The sequence below is a fragment of the Manacus vitellinus genome, unplaced genomic scaffold (genome assembly GCF_001715985.3).
Source record: "Manacus vitellinus isolate BGI_N305 unplaced genomic scaffold, ASM171598v3 scaffold_33_pilon, whole genome shotgun sequence".
Taxonomy (NCBI): Eukaryota; Metazoa; Chordata; class Aves; order Passeriformes; family Pipridae; genus Manacus; species Manacus vitellinus.
Window position 1 is genome coordinate 7,051,096 of NW_021940478.1, and position 11,055 is coordinate 7,062,150.

The window sequence follows — 11,055 nt, forward strand, 5'->3', positions numbered from 1 at the left end:
CACAATATGATTCTTCCCCCTTATGTGACCCTTATTGTCACAGAAGTAGTGCTTCAGGGCACCAGGACAGTGAGGCCTAGTGAAGTGCAGAAGGTGCTGGGATGAGAGACTCTTCCCATCCACAGAGAAACCAGAGGGGTCTTGTTCTGGTCAGATGTCTTGGGCTGTTTCCAGTTTAGGCTTGATCTATGTCATTGTGGAGTTGGCAGCTTCAAAAGGGAGTTACATGATACTCTTGTGTGGAAAGATTGGTGAGGGAGGGATGGAAAGGAAGAAAGTTAACAGTAAGGCTGCTCCTGGTGTGTCCAGACTGCTGTTCTCAGCAGCATGAGCTTCTCGCAATGCTTGTGGAGGGACAAAGGTGTCTGAGAGTCTCATATCAGATGCACGGTCCTAAAATATGAGCAACCCACTTCAGTTCATGCTCTAAACTGGAATCCTGAGACTAGCTCTACCAATGCTGTGTCTGACGCTGGAGATAGACTCCTCTCTGTCAAGGGAATGTCGGTGATTGTTCTTTTTAATTTGTCAAAAAACAAGTGTATCAATGTCTCATCCAAATCTCAATTTGGAAATGAAATACACCTTTCACTTGTAGGGAAAAAAATATTAAAAAAGAAAAATGAGATACTCAGAAAAAAATTATTGCTCGGATATTTCAGGAGTTGCTAATTTCTTTTTTTTTTTCCTCCCTCCTTCTCTCTCTCTCTCTCTCTCTGAAAGACCTTCCTAGTTCTGAGTTTGAGAGTCTCGGGTCTTGTCTACACAGGGAAATTTATCGGCCTAATTATGCTAGTGTAATCAGGCTGATAAATTTGCCTGTGTATACAAGCCTTAATTTTGAAAGCTCCATTGTCTGTGAGGGCCAGCCTAGTGAGAAGTTGTGTTTTAGGTCCCTGAACTATGCTTGCCAGTTGTGGGCTGGCTGCCGAAGTCTTTGACCGCGTTTCCTCATTTCAAAACAGTGGGGTTCTTTGGATACTAAAAGACTGTATTAAATTAAACAGGAAAGTATCAAAGGAGTCATATTTTGCTGAAGCAACTTGCCATTTCTTTTGAAATGTATTGACAAGGGTATGTAGCTTACTGCTGTGTCCTGCTTGGTGGAATGTCAAACCTATTCCTGTCTGTGTCTCTCTCTTGTCACTGGCTTGGCCGCACAACTGGCACCATTAGTGGAGATTCTTTTTTAGGTAAGGGATGAAAAGTTTGTGGGTTTGAAGATGAATTCTCAGAGACCTATTCTTCTTGACACATAGGTGCATGGTAGAGGTGATACTTGTAGTCACAGAGACTTACCCAGCATGTGAATTTTGTTTTATTACGTATACTTGTCTTCTGTGCAGCTACAGAATCATTGGCATGGAGGCAGAAAAACTCTGAGCAGTTTTGGAGAAGAAAAACATGTAATAATTGTGTAGCTGATTATCTATTTCTCACTATGACTGTATATAAAAACATCTTAGTCTGCACATACAATTAGCTAGACAGCTGTGAAGCCGGGTATTTGCGAAGCAAATACACAATGTGGTCTTGTGGCTTAGGCATGATCACTTCTCCACAGCTGTTTAAAAAGTGAAAACCCAAATAAGTTAGACTCCATTACAAAATCAGCTGGCTGAAAAATAGCCCTCCCCTTCCCCAAAACTGACATTGTCCAAAATAAAGGATGAGCTGGCTTCCAGATGCAGAGGACTTTTACTAGTGGATGCTGTGTAAAGATTTGCATTTTTCTGGCAGAAAAACAGGAGAGAGCTCCCTCAGGAGCATGGGCAAAAGAAAAAAGTGATGTATATTTAAAACTGTCCTGAGAAAAGTGGGGAGAAAGAGCCTCTAAGTGAAGGTCTGACCTCAAATAGGCTGAATTTGTTAGTGATGGTCCATGGTTGTGTTTATTTTCCAATGTGGGAGACTCTTGGGTGTATTGGTGTGCATGTAGAATTACAGGATGTCACAGAGAGTTGCACATTGACACCTGGTGGTTCTTGCACAGACCTGTGTATCCTCCTTTCAGAGAACTTCGTCTGTTGGGTGTCTGCTCTGTTTTTCTCCTACTGAAGATATCTCCTAAATTCCTGGGGCTGGATCTGGATCTAACAGATATTTACAGAAGCATTTTCCATTTCTAAGCCCATTTAAAATGGCTTTGTGTTAGGATGAAGCTTTGGGGCCTGGTTATGATGCAGAGAGAGTAGGATTTAGGACAGAACATCCTTACTTGTAGTCCTGGTGGGCTAAGCTGGGCAGCAGCACAAGTCAGAAGGGAAGAAGGGGATCCATGTCTCAGTTTCACCTCAAGGTTCCTCTAAATCACACCAGCAGGCAGGTATTGACTCCCTTTTGCCGGAGTAGATACTTTTACATTTTCCAGCGCTGAACAGAGTAGGGTAACTGTGGGAATGGAAGGTATGAACCTGACCCTGTGGTTCATACACCCATAGGAAGGAAAGCACAATGTATATCCACACTACTCCTGCACAGACACATTTTGTCCTTGAATCAAGAACCTCTATGAGCTGCAGACCCAGTGAAACCTGGTTTCCTGTGGATTTGTTTCTATGGGGTGTACTCTGGTCTTGTGAGAGCAGAGTTGATCTTGCTGCCTTTCCTACATTTATATTGCCAATTCCTTCTATTCGGATGTCTGTTTCTCAGAACTTGTGGGAACTTTGTGTCTTAAGAAGTGTTTTCCCACTGTCAAACTTAGTTGACACAGGAAAACAGGTTGTAAAATTACTAGGAAAACACAGGCGCCCATGCCTTAGACACAGCTTGTGTGCATGATTCATCCACTTAATTTTTATAGGTGGTGCTGAAAGCTATCATTGAGATGCAGATCCAAATAGTTCACAAATGCCCTGGTGAGTGCAACAGGACAAGTGGAAGATGAGAAACAGCATGTCACTGTAGCAGACGAGCGTAGGAGGGACGTACTGTGGGATGATGGGGATAGCTATCAACGTGATTCTCTCAACGGGAAGCGCATCCTCTGTGCCCAGGAATTTGAGAGCTCTGGAATGCCTGCTTTTGCAAAAAAAAAAAAAAGTTTTGCTACTGACAGGAGAGGGCACGTGCTTTTTGCAGTCCCATTCATCTTCCCAGTATGAGAAACCATTTCGTAAAGGAAAGAGATTACCTAATCGTGCTTTGACGTTTTCCTTTGTCCGCTTATCTTACATTTCCTAGCCACTGATGGATAGGTAAAATCTTCCAGTCTTGACGGTATGAAGTCCTACGTACGTGGGTTGGTATGCAGAGCTGATACAACAGGACTTCTCTGTGCTTCAGCAACCTTAATGTGCGTTAATGACAGAAAGGTCTGGCAGCAAGGTGCAGCACAACCTTTTTCAAGTGTGAAAGTGCTAAATGGAAGTTTTAAGACTTTTTTCACCACCACTTACATGATTTTCCATTTCATCTGTTGCATACTGATAAGTTAAGTGAGATCCTGTTAATGATCTTTGGGTAAAACCCCTTTTGGCTGACTAATTGTTTCAGTTGTCATTGTCTTAACTTTTTTTTTCCTTTAAAGCCGTGTTTGTCGCTGTGACGTGTGCAAAGCTAAATGAAATAAGAAACCTAGAAAGACTGAAGGTTATCTTGTTTGCCAGTTTCTTGTATACCTAATGTAAATAATTTGGCTTTCTTTTTTTCTTCTTTTTTTTTTTTTTAATCTTAATTTTCAATATTAGCAGATCTGTGGAAAAAAAAAAGAGAAGCATAATTTCAGATGGGGCAGCACAGTATTATATATGCACCTTTACAATAAACCTTTACAGTGACATAGAATCACCTGTCAAGGCTTTTACTGTTCATCTTTCATATTCCTTTACCAGCCAGGTGCCCCAAACAAAGCAGGGGTTTTTTTGTGCTACGAATGATATAAACACATAGTGAGAGGCAGCTCCAGGTCCAAACACATTACAATATAAATATACTGGTAATAGTTGCCCAGCACTTGTTTGTAACCTTAAAACACCTAATCTTTCCTCTCATGGTAAGCTCAGCGATGATACTTCCCCAGACAATTCCAGAAGTAAAATTACAGAATCAGTATGCTGGTGCTTTACTGGAGAAGCATTTCAAACACTTACAGAGAATCCTGGTACAATAACTATCTTTTACTAAGTTGGTGCAATGGAGAGATTTATCTTTGTTCTAGGTGGAACAGCATCTAAGAGCATTTGCTCTTTGAAAAATATAGAGAAAAATGTGAATTTTTGCATTTCAGCTGCATGGGGCTCAAGACTATTTGCTGTGTTTGGTTGAGAAATTAATTTTGTGAATCTTTCACACATGGCAACATATAATCTAAGAGCTCCTTTTTTCACAGTATTTTTGCAATGAATAAATACTAAAAATCATAAGACAACCTGAGGATTTTAGTAAACTTTCTCAAACATTAAGCCTCATGAAAAATTTAATGGATTGTGTGATCTCGTATTTGATAGCATGCCCTGGGACTGTTTTTAAGCCCCCTAAGAAGTCTAATAATTTTAACCCCATTGCAATAATGCTATATATTTACTTTTCCAAGCAAAATGTGCTGTTCCCTATAAAGTGTCCATAACAATTTACATCTGTTAATTTGAGCTAGTTTAAAGTGCAGTTTTACCCCAATTAGATTATTTTCTAATAATGTGATTATTTATTTATAATTGTATTTGAAAGAAGATTTGAAACAGTTAAAACACAGTTCCTAGTGGTCTTCTAGAAAAAGCAAATATAATTAAAAATGGTACATGCACTTTATTTCTTACACTGTACAGTTTTGCTCTATTTTGGTACTTTTCCTCTAGTTTGTAGCTAATACCATTCCTCACAGAAAGTTTTCACTGTATGTTTTCCTTGTAGATATAAAATTTTATTTTATTTTATTTTGACATCTGTAGCATTTTCACTTCAGCTACACAGCTTTTCACTGCAGCCAATATGTCACATAACTTCTCTTACAGGTCTCCCAAAGTCCTGGGGGTCAGGCTGGAAAGTGAAAAATGCAGAGATCTAGGAATGGCTCAGCCAGCTGAAAGTTACGGGAAGGGAAAGGCTCCAGTTTCACTGAAGGGGGAAAAAAAAAGTAGAAGAATGGCTCCTTTCAATGCAGACGGAGGCAGTCTGGCTGAGAGTCAGTGAGGTTTAAAAATCCAAGTGGTCCAATAACTGAAAATCTGTAAAGATTCAAAGCAATATTTTAAATATTGAACAAGTGCAGATTTAAAAAAAAAAAAGTGTGATGGTTTTTCCATTCTCTTGGTGCATATAGCCAACCACATTCCAAAACCAAGCAGTATTTCTTTTCCTCCAACCCTGAGCACATGTGGCTGAATCCAGACCATGTCGCCAAAGGAAGTTGGTGAAAACATCCTGTTGAAGTAACTCCTTCACTCGCTTTTCATTGGGATGGGAATGATAGCTGGTTGTTCCCAGCTGAAAACACCTAAGATGTTACTTTTGTTATTTTGTTAAAATATGAGTGTTGCTGTTAAGAAATGGGTGCTGAGCTAGCAATCCCACTGGGTTGCAGCCATTAGCACCTCCAGAGGAATTACCTCTGCTGACAAGACCAGTTTGTGATTTCATGACAAAGAAAATGACATGAAAACCCAGGGCCATGCAGTCTGCAGCACCTGGTTGTGGGCTTGTACAAGAAGCTGCCTCTTCTCCTGTTTTCATCCTTTTCCTATTCTTTGGGTGTCTTTGTTTGTCTGTTTGCCTACCTTTCTCTTCTTTTCATGCTCTTATTCACTATTCCAGATCTTTTCCATTGTCCCAGACAGGCTCCAAAATGCTGTACGAAAATGTAGGGAGAGGGCAAAAGATCAGTGAATAAAGCACTGAGTACTTACCTCTTAGAGCCTGTTATACTGTCAGCTCAAAGTTAAAGTGCAATAAATCTGGTGATCTCACGTTAGTCCCCTGTGTGCTGCAGTCCACCTCATAAAACTACTACATAATTAAGTACAGTGCAGTACAATTGGCAGTCTCTACTCAGCTCAGGCCTAGCACCGAGCATATGAACCCGCTCCCAGTCCCTGAAGGTGGAGGCTGGAGGTGACAGGGAGGTGGGGGATGACTCTGGCTGCCAGTGTGCCTCTCCTGCCTTCCTGTGGGGATGGAGGAGATGGTGTTCCTGGTGCTGATACACCCCCGTAGTGCATATAATTCAAAGAAAGAGAAGATGAGACTTGACAGAGCAGGTGACACCTTGCAGAGGAATGGTAGCAGCCTGGCGAAGGTTACTTGGTTGGGGTTGTATGTTGGCTGGCAATGACAAATGGGGGATACTTCATGCTGGCTGGGGTGACCCCCAGGATGAACCCAGAGGATGAGCAGCCACCTCAGGCAGGCAACAACCTGGGAGGTCCCTGTGGAGAGCTGAGGAGTGCTAGCACAGGACTTTCTGGGGTGATTAGTCCTGCTGCCTGTGTGTGGGTATGGTAGGATGTCCAGTGCTATTGTCTCCCTAAAGCAGACCAGTGGCCCTGGGTCCCAAGGGTGTCAGAGCACAACCTGCTGAGGATACTGAAGCATCCTCCAGGAACAGAGTGGGGAAAATGGGGAGACTGGCTAACAGAGTTTCATCTTCTATCTTCTTTTGTTTCCTTAGTTGCCTTTCCTTACCTCTAGTTCTGAATACTACAACGCTCAAATATTGCTAAATAAGCAATTGTCCTTCTTTGGAAGGAATCCGTGCTGCCCAGACTGTCTGAAGTCCCCCACATGCTCTGTGCCTCAGAGGTTTTTCGTGCTGCTCTGCAGAGCAGCAAGGACTTGTGAAATCTCTATTAGGGTCTTAGCACCCAACTTTTCTCTTTATCAGAAGGATCCTCGTGACTGTGCCAAAGAGACGCATGTGTTGCTTTCTGGGAGTGAGTTAAATATCTTTAATTTTTTAAAATAAAAGAGGCAAAAAGAGAAGTGCTTAACCCCAGTGAGGCAGGTCGGTTAGCTCCAGCAGCTGGGGAACGGCTGCATCCTGTTGGTGCCCTCTAGTGCTGTGCTTTCTGGCTGCAGCCATCGAGCTCGAAAGTTGTCTGTCAGGGAGGAGATGATTTTTGAGCTGTATCTGCATGCTTTGGGGCAGCAGAACGGCAGAGCGGGGTGGAGGGATGGTGGGGGTTTGAACCTCTGAATACCAGTAATCCTCAATTTTCATTCACATTCATGGTGCTGCTGTTTTTCCCTCTGTGGTTTTGCAGCCTGAGATGTGAGGATGTTACTTTGCCCATGCCTGTGCCTATGCAGTGGTCTGGCTTTTTGGGGTTGATTTGGTTTTATTTTGAACACTTGCACTGTGTGACTAGCTGACCCTGCAGTAATCCATGCCTCAGATGAATTTTATTTTTCAGGCTATAACTCTTCACGGAATCAGAGGGGTTGAGTTTGGAAGGGACCTCTGGAGATCATCTGGTCCAACTCAGCTGCTCATGTAGGACCACCTAGAGCCAGTTGTCCAGGACCATGTCCAGATGGCTTTTGAATATCTCCCAGGATAGAGACACCACAGACTCACTCTTCCTGTGTTCCGCTACCACACAGTAAGAAAGTGTTTCCTAATGTTCAGAGGGAATCTCATGTATTTCAGTTTGGGCCCATTCACGTGGTCCTGTCACTGGACCACACTGAGAAGAGCCTGGCTCCAACTTCTTTGTACCCTCCTATCAGCTATTTATATTCAATGATGAGATTTCCCCTGAGCCTGCTCTTCTCAAGGCTGAACTTCACTAAACCTTTCTTTTTCATGAAAGAAAAGTATGGAAATTGTCACTAAAACACTTTGGAGGGCCTTGATCTGAAAATTCTCAGTCCTGTGATGTGGTGCATAAACCTGAATTTTTCCCAGATTGCCCTGGGACAGCATTAAGCCTGATTAGAGCAAACAAGATCAAGTCATAGTATCAGTGCAATGTGTTTCCTTATCAGATTACAGCAGCTTTATGCAGTTCTTGGATGATATAATTAAACTAAGGCTGCTGAAGCAAAACTACCTGCTGTCTGAAGCACAGCATTATTGCAATTTGGGACTGTAGCTAAGGCCTGTTTTAGTGGCTTCAGTCCCCTTTAGTCGCATAGAGCAACTTCAGACCAAGACAAAGAAACAAAAAGACTCTTTGCCCTGTAGAGATGCCTGCTTTGGGGGTTTCTTGCTGCCCCCTTCTGCCATGAAACAGAGAACATTGCTGTGGGAAAAGGTTTATAGTAAAGGGTGCCCCAGGAAGCCAGGGACCAGCTATTTTTTGGTCCCAGGAAACTCTCTCCAGTAATGTGGTTTGGGCAATAGGCAGGTCTCTTTTATGTCTGAAGACCGCCCTGGAAACCAGGATGAAATTATATGTGCATACCTCTGGCCTGGGAGGATGCACAGAGGCTGCACTGAGCAATGCAACCCTTGATGTCCATCAGGATTTTGAGTTCATCTAAATTACAGATAAAGGTAAAGGTGTCAGGTTAAATTACAACATTTATTAACTGTGGCTTTGATTTTGAGAGACAGTTCCTTGTTCCGGTGCGTATAATTCATTCTCCAAGTGGATTCCTGAGCAATTCTTCCTGAACAAGGTCCTGTAGAGAAATGCCCTTGAGATATCAGTTTCTGCTCTCCTATCCTTGGTGGCACTAAGAATCAATTACGGGTACATGGAGCTGACACCACTAGCCTGTAATTGCCAGGATGAATTTCGTGTTGGGCTAAAGTAAGAGAACATTCCCTGTAATGGGTCTAAAAAGTTATGTGTGTATGTGTGTGTGGGAGGATGTTGGCTGAGTTTCCCTGTGATCCAGATCTTTTAAAGTTTGAGTACACAAAAACTCAGTTACCTCTTCACATCTATGGTAGCCATATAATTTCTACTTTTCGTAATAATTCTGTGCTTTTTCTGGAAAATACCACTGAAATGGTAGTTCTCACTGAGACAAACAAGAACCCATTCTTTGGCAGGAGATACAGGCAAGAGAGACAAACATTTTTTAAAAACAGGTTTGAAGAAATTTTGTATTTCCTTTCCCATTTGATAGATGTCCGTGTGGATACTAAATGAATCATAACCTCTTTGCTGGTGGTCTAAGAAGTCAATATGGTTGGCACAGAGATGATGGTGAAGAGCTGGTGCAGGCAGGATGAGTGCTTACCTCCGGCGCATGGGTGGTGGAACCTGGCATCTAAAACCTGCCCTAAAAGCCAGGCTTTTTAAGCCACAGCCAAAGATTAAAGACCTGAGCAGACAGGGAGAGGTAGGGATGTGCTACCTTAATGTTGCCATGCTGGGTACTGGAGTTTTCATGCCTAACCCTGAACTTCCTACCTCATTGTGTTATTGGGTGTTTTTTTGTCAGGGCTCTCCCATGACTTTAACATTCTTGTAATATGGTTTTTGTTGTGTGAATACTGCCACGCTGTCAGCTCAGCACTGAAATGCCATAAATCTGGTGGTCTCATGCCTGTCCCCCGTGTGCTGCAGTCCACCTCGTAAAACTGCTGCTTAATGAAGTACAGCGCAGTACAATTGGCAGTCTCTCCTTGGCGGCGAAGGCTAAGCACATAAACACACGCCTGCCAGGCTTGTGCCGGGAGGTGCAGCCAGGCACCTTCCGCTGCTGAAGTGGGGAGAAATTTCTAAGGAGAGGTGACTGAGAAATCTCTTTAAAACTGTAAAAAATGTTTTATAAATTGTTAGAAACCTACCCCTGTAATCACAGGCCAGCGTTTCTGGGCCTGCTGGGGAGAGGACACCTTTCTTTGAACAAAGGACTCTGCATATTCAGAAACATTTAAGAATTAATTACAATGGATTTGGGAAATGAAAATGAAAGAACATTAATAAATTGTTAGTATGCAATGAAAGCAATACCTTAAGGTTACCCAGAGGCCTTGCTTCCATCTATCTCACTCTCAATAAGTAAGAGATCATTAAAATTTATATTTTAATTTACTGTAGAGCCAATATTTGAAGGAACTTTACAAGCATTAGTGTATTGTGTCTCCTACTGCTCCTAATTCTTTTTTTTTTCTTTCTAATTATGCAAACTGAGTGTTGGAGAAGGTAAACATCTGTAAGTTACATAGCAAATCATGGGTACAGCTTCACTCTTTTGACTCCTGCTGGTGCTCTAAACTAGTAAAATGCCTTTATTGTTGACCTACAAATTATAAGTATTTTAATTACAGTGTTTCCTCTCATACTCCTTCAGTGCATTTTGCCTTCCACCTCGGTAGCATGGCCATCACTGTGTTGCCAGTACATTTACTTACACCAGCTGACAATAAATCTCTGCAGGCACTTTTCTACACAGAGGAAGTTACAATTGCTTCCCTCATGCTGTTCCCATGATGCAGTCTGAATCCATTCACACACCATTTAGGAAAGGCAGGCAGTATCCATGCCAGCTCAGGGCAGCTTGAGTTGGAGCTGGCAAAACCTGGCTGGCTTGAAGCAGAGCTGGAGAAGGTACAGGTCTTTGCAAGGGGCCCTGATGACTGTTTTTGAGAACTGGAAAGAATAGACATACAGGTTTATTCTGGATATTTAGCAAATCTGCATTTGGAGGCCAAGTTTAGAGCTGTGCCTTTTCTCTGAGCACACCCATAATTTGAGTAAAAATGTTGCTACTATTAAAAGAGTAAGATCTGAATAGTTGTGAAATCGACTTTTTCTTTGCTTTTTAATGATGTATAATAGCTGTATAACTGCTGACATGTGATTCTTACCACAAGCTTTTCTTCTGGGCCTGATGTCCTCTGTCCACTCAGTCACAAGCACTGTTACCAGTGTTTGTACCATGACCACCCTTGGAGGCTCTGAGCTCTAGTCATTTGTGAAAATCAAGAGCAATCAGCAAGGAAAGGCTAGTGTCATCAGGCTGGGGAAAGCATTGGTTGAATCACCAGGCCCTGGATCCATGACAGCAGAATCAATGTAGGAATTGTGTACTGCTGTCATCTTGGCTTCTTTTCCGGACCATTTTCCATTCACATGAAAGTCCTTCAGCATCAGTGAAGATTTTGCTGTAACAATAACAGAGTAATTCCCAAAGTTGCTGGTATGAGAATTCTATTTA